The sequence below is a fragment of the Pinus tabuliformis genome, chromosome J (genome assembly GCF_031772625.1).
Source record: "Pinus tabuliformis cultivar Carrire ecotype Pingquan chromosome J, CPIR1, whole genome shotgun sequence".
NCBI lineage: Eukaryota > Viridiplantae > Streptophyta > Pinopsida > Pinales > Pinaceae > Pinus > Pinus tabuliformis.
The window spans coordinates 1,362,836,869-1,362,852,682 of NC_142295.1; the positions used below are offsets into that span (position 1 = coordinate 1,362,836,869).

The following is a 15,814-nucleotide window of genomic DNA, read 5'->3' on the forward strand; positions in this document are numbered from 1 at the left end:
CTACATTCATGTGAAAGATATTTAGTCTTCCTAGAATATATCTCTCTTAGTTAGAAGATATTTTGATGTAACTTTTGTATAAGTACTTCCTTATTCGAAGTACTACGTGTGGATTCTTAGACATTTCTGTAGACACTTTATTTTGGAATAGAAGTGCTATTGAACAACTATTGTATGGTTGGTTGGACAAAGTAATAAAGAAAAGGACTTTTATAGGATACCCGTGTCAAACGGGAAATAAATAAGTATTCTATATCTTATGTTTTTACAGTTTTATTGTTTAAATATTCATATGTGTTTCATATCTGAATGATAAACAAAAAATTATATTTCATAAAGATCTTTACTACATTTTGTCTTTAAAATCGTTTATATTCTTAATGTTTTCTTCCAAGCTATCATAGGTAGGGAATTCTTAATTGCTCCCTGCTTTTTAGTTTACCATTGTGATCATTTAACAAAGAATTCTTAATTGCTTTTTGTTAATGAGCACCCACTTTCCCTCATCTTTAACTTCGTTGAAGGATTCTTAATTGCCCTTCCTCCTTTTCAAGACCAGTTCACCCTTTTAAGCTATCATTTGTCTTTTGTTTATCTATCTTGCCCTATGAAAGCCTCCTTTGTTAAATCAACCCGATCCAATTAAGCCATCCTCAGTTGACTCCATAGCCTAATGGCATGAAATACCTTGTTCTATCCATCTGCTCCTAAAATCCACCACCAAACAAAATCAAAACCCCCAAGCTTTCATAACTAGCCTAATATCCCTCAAACAAAGCTAAATTATAAACAGAGAGCCCTCTCTGAGTACAGATTGGCTAGATTCTGTACTTAAAAGATTGGTTTGTGGTTATCTTGGACCTCTTTCCTTCTTCTAACAACTGCAAGGAAAATCTCAGTGATAACAGGTTCCAAAGCTTATAACCCTTTGAACCATCATTATACCCAATAAAGTTGCGCTTTTCAGATTTACTATCCAACTTTGTTCATTTCTCCTTTGGAACATGTACATATGAATCACATCCAAATACCCTCATATGTGAAAGAGAGGGTTTGTTACCAGTCCATACCTCTTGTGGAGTCTTATCCTCCAATGTTGATGAAGGTGACCTGTTGACCAAGTAACATTCAGTATCGACCACCTCTACCCAAAATTCATGTCCTAACCCGACACCACTGAGCATGCTTCTTGCCCTTTCCATCAACGTCTTGTTCATTCTTTCTGCAACTCCATTTTGCTAAGGTTTATATGAAGTAGTCTTCTGCCATGCTATACCACACTTCTTACAGAATTCTTCAAATTCCTTGCTGCAAAACTCTCCACCATTATCTGTCCTCAGCACCTTTATCTTCTTCTCTGTCTGCTTTTCCACCAAAGCCTTAAATTCTTTAAACCTGTCAAAGACTTTAGATTTCTTCTTAAGGAAATATATCCATGTATTCCTTGAGAAGTCATTTATAAATGATGCATAGTACACAGACTTACCCAGTGATGTAACCTTCACAGGTCCAAAAACATCACTGTGCACAAGCTCTAATATCTATTTTTCCCTCTTACTACCAGAGGGGAAACTCACCCGATTCTGCTTCCCATATACACAATTTTCAGAGAAATCAAAATCCAGAGAGCTATTACTCATACCTTCTACCATACCTTTACCATGAAGTATTCAAAGGTCCTTATCTCCAATATGTCCAAGCCTTTCATGCCACAACATGGTCTTCTCTCCAGAGACCACTAGATTTTCTGCTCCACTTTCAGGAACCACAGAAATATTGCACCCATCAACAATAGTGCTACCTTGTAGCTTGTACAAAGTTCCTATCCGAACTCCCTGCATCAATACCAGTGCTCCCCGAACCATCTTGCAGGTATCTTTCTCGAACACTGTCTTTAAACCTGTATCATCCAACTTGCTTAGAGAAATCAGACTTCTAGCCAATGCAAGAATATGTAGAACACCCAGAAGTGTTCTAACCCTTCCACCTTGCAACTTCAACTTTACTTTTTCGCGACCAATGATTCTAGCCTTCCTATCATCCCCTAGGAAGACATCACCACCATTGTATTTCTCATACTTGCAGAACCACTCTCTATGGGGAGTGAAGTGAAAGGATGCTACCGAGTCAATCAACCATGCCTCATGATCTACATGTGTACTTGAACAAGCCAAGTACACATCCCCACCTTCATTTGAGATGGTTTTTGCCTCTACAGAAGGAGCATCATCAGATCCCTTTCCTTTATCAGAAGCTTTAGATTTATAGGCCCTTTTGAAGTGCCCTTCCTTTCCACATTTCTAGCACACCACCTTTACAGGTTTTCCTAGAGATTTAGATCTCCCACTCGATGACTTATTTTTTTTCCTATTCTGGGACCATCCTTGTACAGACAAGGCATCACCATTCTGGCTCTCCATATTTTTCCATCTCATCTACTCCATCAGCAAGGATGAGACTATTTCATCAACTACAAGGCAGTTTCATTGCTACCTATTGCTATAACCAGACTATCCCACAAATATGGTAGAGAACACAACAAACTGATGCACTTATCTTCATCTGAAATTTTAATATCAACAGATGCTAACTTACTTACCACAGTACTAAATGTGTTCAGATGCTCTGTCACCGAGTCTCCATATTTCATCCTCAGGTTATATAGCTTTTTCCACAGGAACAGTTTATTCACCAGAGACTTAGTTTGGTACAAAGTCCCTAAGTTGTTCCACAAAGCCTTCGTTGTAGCTTCCCCTGATACATTCAACAATATTGAATATAAGACACACAATCGTACTGTGCTCTTTGCCTTCTGATCCAACTTCTTCTATTCTTTGTGGGACACTCCCGTTGGTTTAATACCCGGATTTACCGCGATCCACTGATCTTTATCCACCAACAGATCCTCCATCTTGTGTTTCCATAACTCAAAACTATAACCATTAAATTTCTCGATCTCTATCTTTCCATTGCTTGCCATCTTCTTTCACCACTAGAATCGATCTCGCAGATCTCCCATTGAACAGGGTCTACCACAGGCCCGAGTGAAACCCCTCAGCAACAAAGGCATACCCTTGAAGCCAAAACTACTCTGATACCAAATGTAGGTTTTAAGCCCATACACAAATTACCTTCATATGAATTCTAAAATATAGAAAATAAACAATGCGAGAGCATAACACATAAAACACATATACACAGAGATTTCCCCTTGGATCCCAAAACTGGGACTACCATCATGATTTTTCATTATTTTCCTTTCAATTTTATAATACATATCTATACATGCTAAAGCATCCAATACCATGGACCAAAAACCACCACATCAATTACCATTGATGGAAAACCATCGCGTCCAAAAAAACATGTGCGAAAATCATGCACAAAACCATAGGTGGGTTTGCCCATCCTAAAATAGGGTCTAAAATAAAAAATTTCCGGGGTGCTACCCTAGACCCCATAAAGTGGGATTACAGTTATGCCTCAAACCCCCTAAGATCCCCCCCCCCCCCAGCTACACAATCGAGTGAATGAAGGGGGCTCCGGCCCCCCTCTAACCCCCCAGTTAACTACGTGGGCTAGTCGTGGAAAGAATATAACACAACCCAACTTCCATATTTTAGATGCCAAACCCATTGCATCCACTCTACCCCCAATATCCATAATTTAATCTATCAATCTGAATCTCTGTATTAAAAATCTTCCCTTTCTATAAAAATTATGCTTTCCTCGGGCACTTCGCATTCCTTGTTTTCTGTTCTTTGTATTGCTCAAAATTTTGGCAACTTTACTTGTTGAAATAAATTGCAAGATATAAGGACAGAGGTTGCCAAAAACTGATACTCTAAAGAAAAGAAGATGATTTTGTGACCAAAATTCATAATATTCAATTGAAACTCTAACAAATCTTGGAGCCTTCACCGATAAGAACACATCAAAGTTGTTTGTTGCTTCTTCTATCTCCTCTAAAGCAAATGAGTGGTACTATGGAAGATGAAGTGAACCCAGTTTCATTGCTTGAGATACACACTTTCCATTGACAAGTAATTATGATGATATGTCGATCAAAGTAGATTTTCTCACTAGTTTTCTTGATTGCTTAATTGCCTTCTTATATCATGACTTTCTAAGCACCACCAAAACTGCCCAAAGCATTAATGCTACCACTCAATAAAATTTTAATGATTGTGCCCTAGCCTAGTGTTCTTCATTTGTTGACTGTTGTCCTTATTATGGTGTGAAATTCAATATAGGGCTTCCCTTTCCTCCTTGACGAGTCTCTTTGTGCTATTGAAAACAATGAGAAGAGATTACATAGATCTCTCTTGTCTTTGCAGGAATCATTAATGTGTCTATAGTCAGAATTTGTAGATGAGGCTTGGATCTTGAACACTTACCTCCTTTGATCATAATGCATCATCATTAACAATGTGCTCCTATACAACTCCATATGCATACCCAAAAAATGATGGATCGAATCTTTCACCACCTACCATATCAGAAAATTTAAGAACCTAAAAAACCAATCCCAAAATTGGAGAAAATATTTAACAATGACTTGTGAGCAAGAGAATGCATTATCTAGGAGCATCTCCTAAGTAATATCCTTACATAAATTATAGATATGTTGTGGGGCAATTCATTTCTATTATCATCATCTAGTATTCGTAACTAATCAAAGGGATATACACGCCATATATATGCAATTTGCTCCACTTTGAGTCTTATATCTATAAGTGGAGCAAACTGCATACATATGGTGTGTATATCCCTCTGATTAGTTATGAACAGTAAATGATGATAATAGCAATGCATTGCCCCACATAATATATATAGATATAGTTTAAAAGTAATGCTTAGTGCTTTACAATAAAAATGCTTATCTGCTTACAAGCAACAATTTCAAATATTTGAGAATGCAGATTTCCACAGTTTTTCATGTGGAGTTTTGAAATAAATTAAATTATGTTTAGAAATCGACAGTTTCAGACACATTGAAAATCCAAAAATTCCCTCACAATATGCCTCCAAGCATGCAAATATTACTGATCACTGAACTTTCCTATTCAAGCAGTATCATAGTTTAAAAATCGTCTAATCTAAAGTAGAAACCAGCCAAACCAGTTGGTGAGATAGGCCCAAATAATAGACTAGTAGAAAAACCCTTCAAGTTCTAGTTTAAATCATTGTTAGATAGGTGACATTTTCAAAACCCATTTCTAGTTTTTAAAATGATGAGCGGTATCCAATTGCTCTTAAATTTTTAGGATATGAAATGTTTAAAAAATAAGAATGGAATGTACCAATAAGAATTCCAAATATTAATATATTTACCAATGCACAATTTCAGATGAATTAGAAACCCAAAATATCCTTTAAATCTTCCTTGAAACATGCAACTATGACTAGTTAACTAAATCTTTCCATTCAAGTGCTATCCAGTTGCTCTTGAATACTTAGGATATGAGTAATTCAATAACTACAAATGGCAAGTACCAAACATCCAAAGACCAAATCTTAAACAAAAGAAAATCTTGTTTGGAACATATCTAGAAACGTGCCCCAGATTCTATCAGTTAGACTTCCAGGGTATGTCAAATTAAAAGATATTGTTGTGCAGAGGCACTGGGACTTTGCCAAATTCTTTCCTCATTTAGCACTTCTGGACAAGCAGTATTGATGAGTTCGAAATATGTTCTTTAAGGAAAGGATAACACATGACAATGTCAATAAAAATTTTAAGGCCTTCATCGATCGTGAAATGAAAAAACAACTCAATATTGCAAATGCCTCTTCAGAACAGATTAAACATTAATCATGTGCAATATATGGTGATATGAGACACAACGACATCAATTTCAAACTCAAAATTAAATCAAAACTATGACAATTTCAAGACTATAACCAACAAAGTCTTGAATGCTTTTATCTTTGGAAAGTGTTTATCTTTAGAGACAGCTGGCTGGATGGTCAAATAGGCTGGTAGAAGCATTTTTGATGTCATAAGATTGACAGGCATCTCCCTTCATGGAATGACAATGTCGTGCAACTTCAAAGAGATTGGGTAAATTCATAGGTTTCGGATCAGGACTAGCAGTTTAGAGTTCAAGCAAGGTTGACATTTTCAAAAAATATGCAGAGCCTCTTGAAATAGGATTGAAGACAAATATGTTGGCTCTCCTTACCAATGTAGGGAGTAGTAATAATTTTCTCCAAAAACTTTTTTCGAAGGGTCTAACTAAAATAGGCCCATGAGAAGCAGCCACACTGTTGGCTACAAGTCCTTGTCGAACAGCTGATAGACCCCTAAGAAGTTCCAAGTTCTGCTCAAGCATCTTAGAGAAACCAATACCAGGGTCTGTTATAATTCTCCATGCAGGTATACCAAACGATTCTGCATTCTTTATCTGTAACCATAACTCATTAGCAACTTCTTTACATACATCCCCATAGGTTGTATTTTCATTGTTCTGTATTGTTGATGGTTCCCCCCTCATATGCATTAAGATATAAGGGACAACGAGATCTACAACTGTAGAAAACATGTTGGGATCCAAACGACCTCCAGATATATCGTTCACAACATGAGCTCCATTTCTTACTGCCTCAGATGCAACTTTAGCATTGAAAGTATCTACTGATAGGATTTTACCTTCAGCTTCAAGAATCTACACCACTGCTTCTAAAACTGGCAAAAGCCAAGACAATTCCTCCTCTGTTGAAATGCTTAATGATGTTGGCCTAGTTAACTGTGCTCCAACGTCAATCATATCGACTCCTTTAGATATTATCCGTTTAACCTGATCAACTGCATTCTCTACATACGTGTACCATCCTCCATCACTAAAACTATTTGGTGTTAAATTTAAAACACCCATGACATGAGTTTTTCTTGACCAATCCAATAACTCATTTCCAATGGGAAAAAATCTCTTCATTCCCTCTCATCCCATAAGGTCTTCCCCTCCAAGTTTCTCCCATGCCTCAATTATGTCGCCATTTCTTCCCGGCAAGGCGTGCCAACAGGCAACAATGTCATTGTCAACTACCAATCCAATAAGGTGTACAAGCGGAGCAGGAAAAAAGGGTCACTCCCACAAATTCTAATGAGGTATCCAATGAAACATTGAGCTTTCCATAGAGTAAAATATCCAAATCAATAGGTCGGGGCCCATAACTTATGCCCTCGGTCTGGCCTAATCCCTTTTTAGTTTCTTTTAGAACTGTCAACAAACCATGCAGACCAAGTTTTGTGATTGCCCTTATTACAGATTTAAGGAAGCAAGGTTGATCAGGTACATATGTAGGTGTGGTCTCGTATAAGTTACATGCTTTGTAATATAGGCACCAACTTTCGCCATCATGCTCAAAGCCCTATTGAAATTTTCAACTCTGTTGACAACATTACTGCCCAAAGCAATGACCACTACCTCCACTGGGGAGTGAACTTCAATGCAAGATTCAGAGGCTGATGAGTATGCAAAGGAATCCAAAGAAGAAGAAACCCACCCCAAATATGCAAAAGATAGACCCAGAGACAACTGTTTCAATGAAGGATTCATGAAAATTGTTTATTTGCCCAGTTGCATTAGCTTAGAGCAGCTGCCTAACGTGCAGGTGAAATTCAGTGCCAATTTCTAGCACGTACATACATACAGAAAGAGTGTTTGTGTGCCCCTACTGCAAGAGGCTCTAGCATAGAGAATGAATTTGATATAAGCCTGCATGTGGAAGAGGCTTTATTACTTAGATTCTAATTTTGAAATTTATCTTGATATTACTATCTGGTCATTAATGAAACTTGGAAGTGGTTCCTATCTTATAAAAAATATACAAATGCCCAACAAATAAAATCACATGGAAGGGAAATTAATGAAAAAAATGAATTTATTATGAGGGAGAAGACTTACCAGCTTTCTGGGAACCCCACAGACTAATTCCTCCAAAGCCAAGTTTGAATCCTCTATAAAAGAAGCGAGTCTTCATGTGAATTATCTATGCTTGAAGATGATGGGAATGATGCTCCATGTTCAACCCACAAAGGTTGTTCATTAGCATCTACTATCATCTTGTTAAAAAATCAATCTGAACCTCTGTAATAAAAATCTTTCCTTTCTCGAAAAATTATGACATTCCTTGTCTTTTGTTCTTTGTATTGCTCAAAATTTTGGCAACTTTACTTGTTGAAATAACTTGCAAGATATAAGGAAAGAGGTTGCCAAAAATTAATATTAATATGTATTCGAAAATATATTAAAAACTTAAATAAAATATAAAATTTTAATATACGCAAAATAGTCCATAAATGAAATGTTTTAATTGCCATATTAGATAAGATATTTTAATATCCATATTAAATAAAATATTTAATGTCAACTATACATATATGTATATATTATTATCATGATGATGATGATGATGATGGTTAACGTCCACTGAGACCAAACAATGGTTTATCGGACCTAAAGAAACAAATTATTTATTTTGATTTAAGATTTTATTCCTATGCTCAAAAAGCTTGGAGAGAAGCCTCCCAAGCTCACTATAATCTTGACATTGTAAAAGGATAGGAAGGTCAATATTGTAACAAAGATTGTGAAACTAAGATCTAATGTGGTTGTACGCAGGGCATTCTAAGAGGATGTGGTTTTCATCCTCGATGTTCCTATTCTCACATATATGACAGATCCTTTCCATCCATGGCGTTTTAGGAACTGCCCAATGACCTGTTTCACTATGGAGCTCATGAGAATTCGTTCTAATCTTTGCTATATTAATTTTCTTCTTTGAGCTAGTTAAAATAGAGAGATACTTTTGATCTTCTAGGGTGGGGTTGATGACCTTCTTATAATAACTTAATTTTCTTTTAGCCACTAAATCTTTCTCACACCACATTTTTTCTTTGAACTTAGAAGTAACAATATCTTTAATGTTATTTATGTTTTGAAATGCATCATTTTCGTTGATCTCCCAATAGTTTAACCAGGCCCTTGTGTCTTTATGCCACCCTCGATTGATCCTTAGGTGGTTTTGGCTGGAATTTAAAGCTAGCTTAGGAAGTCTATGATCGTCTATGTTATTGAGTTTGTGCTTGTACAACAGAAACCTAAGCATAGCTAGGCTCCCAATAGGGGAAAGACCTGCTTCTATAAGGAGAATAGGATAGGGTGTATTACTTTTAATTTTCAGGTTATAAGTTATAAAACGCTTCTGGATTTGCTCAATCATTCTCCATGATTCTCTGGAGATGCTACAACCCCAAACCTCACAGCCATATAAGATAACAGGAGTGACTAAAGTTTCAAAGAGGAACTTCTTTTTATCCCACATTATGAGGTTTGCTATTTTACAATTATTTTCAAGACCAAAATAAGCTTTCCACCCCCCATTAATCCTTTTCTCAATGCCATGGTTCCAGTTGAGCTTATGATGAATATCAATTCCTAGGTACTTGTAAGAATACACTTCCTCCAAGTTATTAGTGTCATATATAAAATTAGCGTAAGTGACGTTCTTGGATTTGATAATCATAACTTTTCTTTTGTCAGTGTTAACAGTGATACCCATGGTAGAGCAAAAATCCTTAAGAAGCCTGAGCTGCTTATCAAGATCAGATGGGCACCTTGCCAAAAGAACAATATATTAAATCTCTTGAAAAATGAATTTTTTACCATTAAAATAGTTTTAAACATTTGAATTAATCTCAGAAAAATATTCAATTTTGATCAAGTAAAATATCCCATTATAAAATCTTAAGTAATATTAATGTGTATTTGAAAATATATTAATCACTTAAATAAAATATAGAATTTTAATATAAGCCATATACTCTATATGTGAAATGTTTTAATGCCCATACTAAATTAAAAAATTAATATCCATATTAAATAAAATATTCAAGGATAAATGAGATTCATTTAAAAAAAAAAAAACTTGAGATTAAGAGATTAAAGATTATAAATTTTGAAAAAATAGGTGTGGAAGACCTGTACTCTTAAAGATGGGGTTGTTGGATAATGTTAAGAAAGTTACAATAAGGGAAGGCTTTGTAATACCTAGTACCAGAGAAATGTGTCATTTCATTAACGCTCATTGTGAAATTGGCACGTGTTCATTTTAAAATAAAAATAAAATAACTATAAATAAAAAACAATGTTGGTTAGAGTATACATACTTGATTAGTTTTAATTAAAATCCAATAGAAATGGATATACATATTTGGTTAAATGAATATACAGATTTGGTTACACTCCAGTAGCTTGAATAATGGGTAAAAGTGCAACCAATAATGGTTAATAGTGCAAAGTATTCACTCTTAGTATCATAAATAAAATATTTTCGTATTTTCATATCTGTCTTAAGTAACATAATTTATATCAAATTTATATATATATATATATATATATATATATATATATATATATATATATATATATATATATATATATATATACATACTCAAAGAAAGAAAGAATTAAAAGTAAAATAATTGAGTGATTTTCTAAAAAGAAAGACATGTGTAATTCATTTAAGTGTATATATATATATATATATATATATATATATATATATATATATATATATATATATATATATGAAATGAAATGCAACATTTAAAAAATATTATTGATAATAAAAATATTCAATTTTGATCAAAGTAAAGTATCCCACTATAAAATCTTAGTAATATTGATGTGAATTTGAAAATATATTAATAACTAAAATACAATATGAAATTTTAATATAAGTAATATAGTTTATAAGTGAAATGTTGTAATGCCCATATTAGATAAAATATTTTAATATCCATATTAAATAAAACATTTTAATGTCAACCATACATATATGTATATATTATATATATCTCTTAAAAAAAAATATGTTACCATTAAAATAGTTTTAAACATTTGAATTAATCTCACACTTTAAAATTTTGAATACAAGTTTTGGTTTTTTTTTTAATCTTTCATTTCCTAATTACTCCTAACCATTCCTCCAAGTTAACAAATTGTTGTTTCTCAAAGTTTGCATTGTCACTAATGAGCCATGAGAAACCATCACTAGTGTACACTCACCCACAAGAATACCATTACTAATTTGCACTCAACCACAAAGAATAATTCTAAATAAGTATTTAAATAATTTTTATTCTAATAAATGTATCGATAATTTCTCTATAAAAGATGCATACCAAATTTTTTGATAATTAAAAGAATGAAGCACATATGCTTTTCTAAGTTTTCTTATTTTTAAATTTGTAATTTTATTTATTTTTTGGATGATGATTTTATTTTTACTCATTTTGGATTATGCTATTTGACTATTTATTAAATTTAATGTACTTCTAATTATTTTTATGTGGCTAACCAATGATGTGAATATGTTTTAGAAATCTCATTTGAAATTAAACTATAATCTTATAATATGATATAATTTTATGCTATAATAAATATTCATTGTCCAACTTTAATTTTTTTCAAAAGTTTTCTATAACCTTTGTTTTTTTAATTTCATAGAGAATTATTACCACTTAGTGTCAAAAACAATTTTTCATTTTTCATTAATAAATGTTAACATTATATAAACCTCAAAATACATTTTGCTATTACTTTTATATTCAAAAATTTATTTAAAACATTTACTTCTTTTTCTAAATTAAATTTATACTTTTTCAATAATATAATATTTTTTAAATTAAAAATAATTTCCTGTTCCAACTATACATATATTATAATTTCAAATAATCCATATATATTTGTATGTAAAAAATAAATATATAGGGTTCTTCATAATATTCCTCCTATTGCCTAGTATTAAATGGTCGCATTGATTAACTGACATCGCTACTTGCTCGAGTAAAGAGGTAGGATAAATTAAAGTGACTTTCCATGCAGGTGCTCATGCAGCATACTATCGTCCATGGACTCTTAGACCAGTAACCCCTCATCATTTTCCTCACAGTACCTTAGTGGATTCAGCAGGTGTGCGTGGTTTGGACGTGACAAGGTCAGCTTTATCATGAAATTCCTTACATTATTTCTACACATCCATAGCCACAATTGCGAACTTCGTAGCAACGACATGGTCATCGGATATCACCCTACTGAAAACACAAGAGTAGGTTCAGTAGCCTACCTCAGTATCTTTCTGGAACCGAGTGTGGCTCTCCCGAGCTCCTCATAGCTGAAGACCTGCATGCGGCGAATCTTATCTCACTGCAGGTTCTGGGAAACTTGCATGTCGTTGGATGTAGACATGCTCCTGCAGGTGGTTGTAGACTTGCTCTTGCAGGCGGTTGTCATGATCTGATAAGTGTCGGCCTTGAGCTTGAACCGAACTTAGATGACATCGACACATACCAGAATGCTCAGAACCATCTCTGCAAAAATAATGGGAGTCTAAATTGAGGAACGCTTATTGGCCTGGACAGTTGATGAATCCACCCCGCCTCGAAACAGGACCTGGTTCCAGTGTGAGCCGACCAATTGTATATGCATTTCCAGTCACCAGCCTGACTACAACACAAAGACTGAGACATTCCAGTGAGATTGATATATTCCAGCGAGGTAGTCATGGCTATACGACACACAGAGCTTTAACGATCCCAGAGACGATGACGAATATTCATAATTCTGGTAGAGAACTGCAACGAACTAATACCATTTTTCCGGTAGAGAATGACAACGAACTAATACAGTTTTTCAATCCCACGGTCAAGGTTATTTCTATCGTTTAACACTTAAATAAAAGGTTAAGAAAGACATAGGTGGCTTGGGAGGGAATTTATTTCAGAGGGGGGGCCTTACGGTGTAATAAAATTAGCATTCACACCACACGTTGCAAACTAAACACCGTAAGGCTCATATGTTATGTTTCAGGAGACCTCGGAATTTACATTTCGATTAACTAAACTGGGGAATCTAACCCAATAACTAATATTTCTACAATGGGTCAACAACTGCTAACTCATGTCGTGAGTCTACAAGTTCTCAAAATAGTAGTGTATTTTGTAATTTTACAAAATGATAGAATACATTTTGATGGGAATATTTCTACAATGGGTCAACAACTACATGTTGCGAGTATACAAGTTCTCAAAATAGTAGTGTATTTTGTAATTTTACAAAATGATAGAATACTGGGAATTTACACTTTTATGGGAATTTACATTTTGATTAACTGTACTGGGGAATCTGACCCAGTAACTAATATTTCTACAATGGGTTAACAACTGCTAAGTCATGTCATGAGTCTACAAGCTCTCAAAATAGTAGTGTATTTTGTAATTTTACAAAATGATAGAATACACCTACAATGGGTCACAAGTTCTCAAAATAGTAGTGTATTTTGTAATTTTAAAAAATGACAGAATACTGGGAATTTACATATTGATGGGAATTTACACATTAATTGTACTGGGGAATCTGACCCAGTAACTAATATTTTTACAATGGGTCAACAACTGCTAACTCATTTCGCGAGTCTACATGTTCTTAAAATAGTAGTGTATTTTGTAATTTTACAAAATGATAGGAATCTGACCAGTAACTAATATTTCTACAATGGGTCAACAACTGCTAACTGATGTGGGAGTCTACAAGTTCTCAAAATAGTAGTGTGTTTTGTAATTTTACAAAATGATAGAGTACATGATATATGCAGCAAATCTCTTTTGAAATAAAGAATAAAAAATATCATTAAGTTTCAATTTCTGCTCATATAGAAAGAATCACCAATCATGAGGAAAAGCCCACATGCATACAACCTTGAGTAAACTATGGTGAGCGTTTTACATGCTTGTCGAATGTAACCAAAAAAAACTAAGCAATTTCAAAAGAAAAACTGTAGAGAATTTCTCATAGTAAAGTTAAAGGGAATACATTTTACTGTGCGTAACTTTACAAAATCTAGTATATATGTTGAGAATAACTTATTTCATAGTGATAAGTGAAATCTCTTAAACACTCCTTTCTGCCCTAGGTTGTTGCAAAATCATTCGGGTCAATGTGACCAAAGGAAGAGTTGCAAGACTTAGAAGGTCAAAATTAATACAAAGCAACTCAATACCAAAACCCTTAAATCAATAGTAGTTTAATAAAGGGCCAAACCATGGAGTAGAGTGAAACACTCATGATCTAAAGAGGTAGAACATCTGGCAAAGGCCGTATGTGAAAGCTACAAATCCGCAGAAGGTTGCGAATCTGAGATATTTATATGAGATGAGAGATGATTAGTAACCCAAAAGAATGTATACCATAACCTAATAACTAATAACTACTACCCCGGATGTAGGTGAATAGGGAGGTGATCAGCGTGATGGGACAAGAGTGGTGGGAGGTGGCTCGACACCTGCCCACCCTATACGTGAAGAGGAATGTAAATCGGGGGAGGGCAGCGTGGCATGGAGGCCATTACATTCTCTCGTTAAGTGCTACAGGATCTGGTGTTATTGCGTCGACTCTCGCATGCTGTGACCTGCAAGCGATGGCAGCCTCCATCAATGATGCAGTTATGGTGTGGGTTAATCGAGAAAGGGAAGACAATTATAAGGAGGAGTAGGGTAATGCTAGCACGATGCAGCTAGGTGAGGTGTTAAGCTGGGTCCTCCCTGTCAATTCTGAGCCTGAAGCGGAGTTGCTGTGTCTGGTTTGTGCTAATTCTCTCTGGGGCACTGGCCGGAGTTCGGGCTCTGGGAAGTGGCCTCTGTTTTTGAGTCTCGGGTGCATTGGTCTTATTTCGAGTAAAGATTTTGGAAAGGAGGGGGGGGACTTCGCAGGAAACTGCCTCTCCGCTCCCGTTGGCTCTGAGGTTTTTAGTCTCAAGGTTGGCGGCATTCCCTCTATTATGTTATCTGGCTCTGGAAGGAGGCCTCTGTATTCTTCCTCCCTTAGCTCGAACCTCCTGGACATTGGCCCTGTTCTGAGCATGGTCGTTCGGTCCTCTCCCACCTCTGTGGGCTTTCAAGGTTTCAATGTGGGGTTTGGCGAATATCCGTCTGAGGCCCCTCATATTATGGCCCACCTTCGACAGAGATTGGGTTGCCGTCGAGGCCAACCCAGTCGTGCCCCCAATGACTCCAATTCGGACTCGCCGGCCACCAACAAGCTGTTCACTGGGCACTATCCGAGTACCCGTAGTGGGCGAGGAAGGTGCCGCACATCCAATTTGCCTCCAGGGCCACCCTCGACAACTGGGTCTGCCATTTTTACTTTCAACAGTTCGCTTCATCGGCCACGGGTCACTGCACACATCACGATGATGTTTTACGAAACCACGCAATTGGAAGGCACTGATAGTCATACGGGAGGTTCGGGAGCTATTGATGGTCCTCCCCCTGCATTCTAGCTTGGCATTGATATGATGCCACAGCCTACACAAGCGAAACCAGGGAGAGTTATTCGGGACACGGAGATGCAGCCTGCCAATCCCGGTCCCTCTGCTCAGTTCAACTCTCCTGCTGAGGATGAACAGGAATTCGGCTGGTGCCGAATTATGGAGGAACAGTCTGATGAGTAGCATGCTTCTGTTGGAGGTAATCCTCCTTCTTTTTGTTCTAGTTTTGGATATCCTCGCCTGCTTCTTAGTAATCTGGGTTTTGGGTCTCTTCCGGTTGCTGACGAACGGATCTCCTGGTTTTGTTTGGGATGTATGGGACTCTATGGGTGGTTTTGTTTTGGTCATGGGTTTCTTCGCCTCTGGAAGGAGGCTTAAGTTGGTTTTTTTTTGGAATGATGGCTCTTCTTCAGAGCAATGTACTGACTTCGGTCACCCTGTAAATACCTTCTCTTCTACTTAATAGAATTAATTTTACATA

At 35.8% G+C, this 15,814-nt stretch overlaps 1 pseudogene; it reads right to left on the reverse strand.

The window, feature by feature from the left end:
• The window catches only part of LOC149232458 (folate synthesis bifunctional protein, mitochondrial-like), an 82,787-nt pseudogene extending 70,410 nt beyond the window's left edge, over positions 1–12,377 (reverse strand).
• Positions 12,378–15,814: the final 3,437 nt, after the last annotated feature.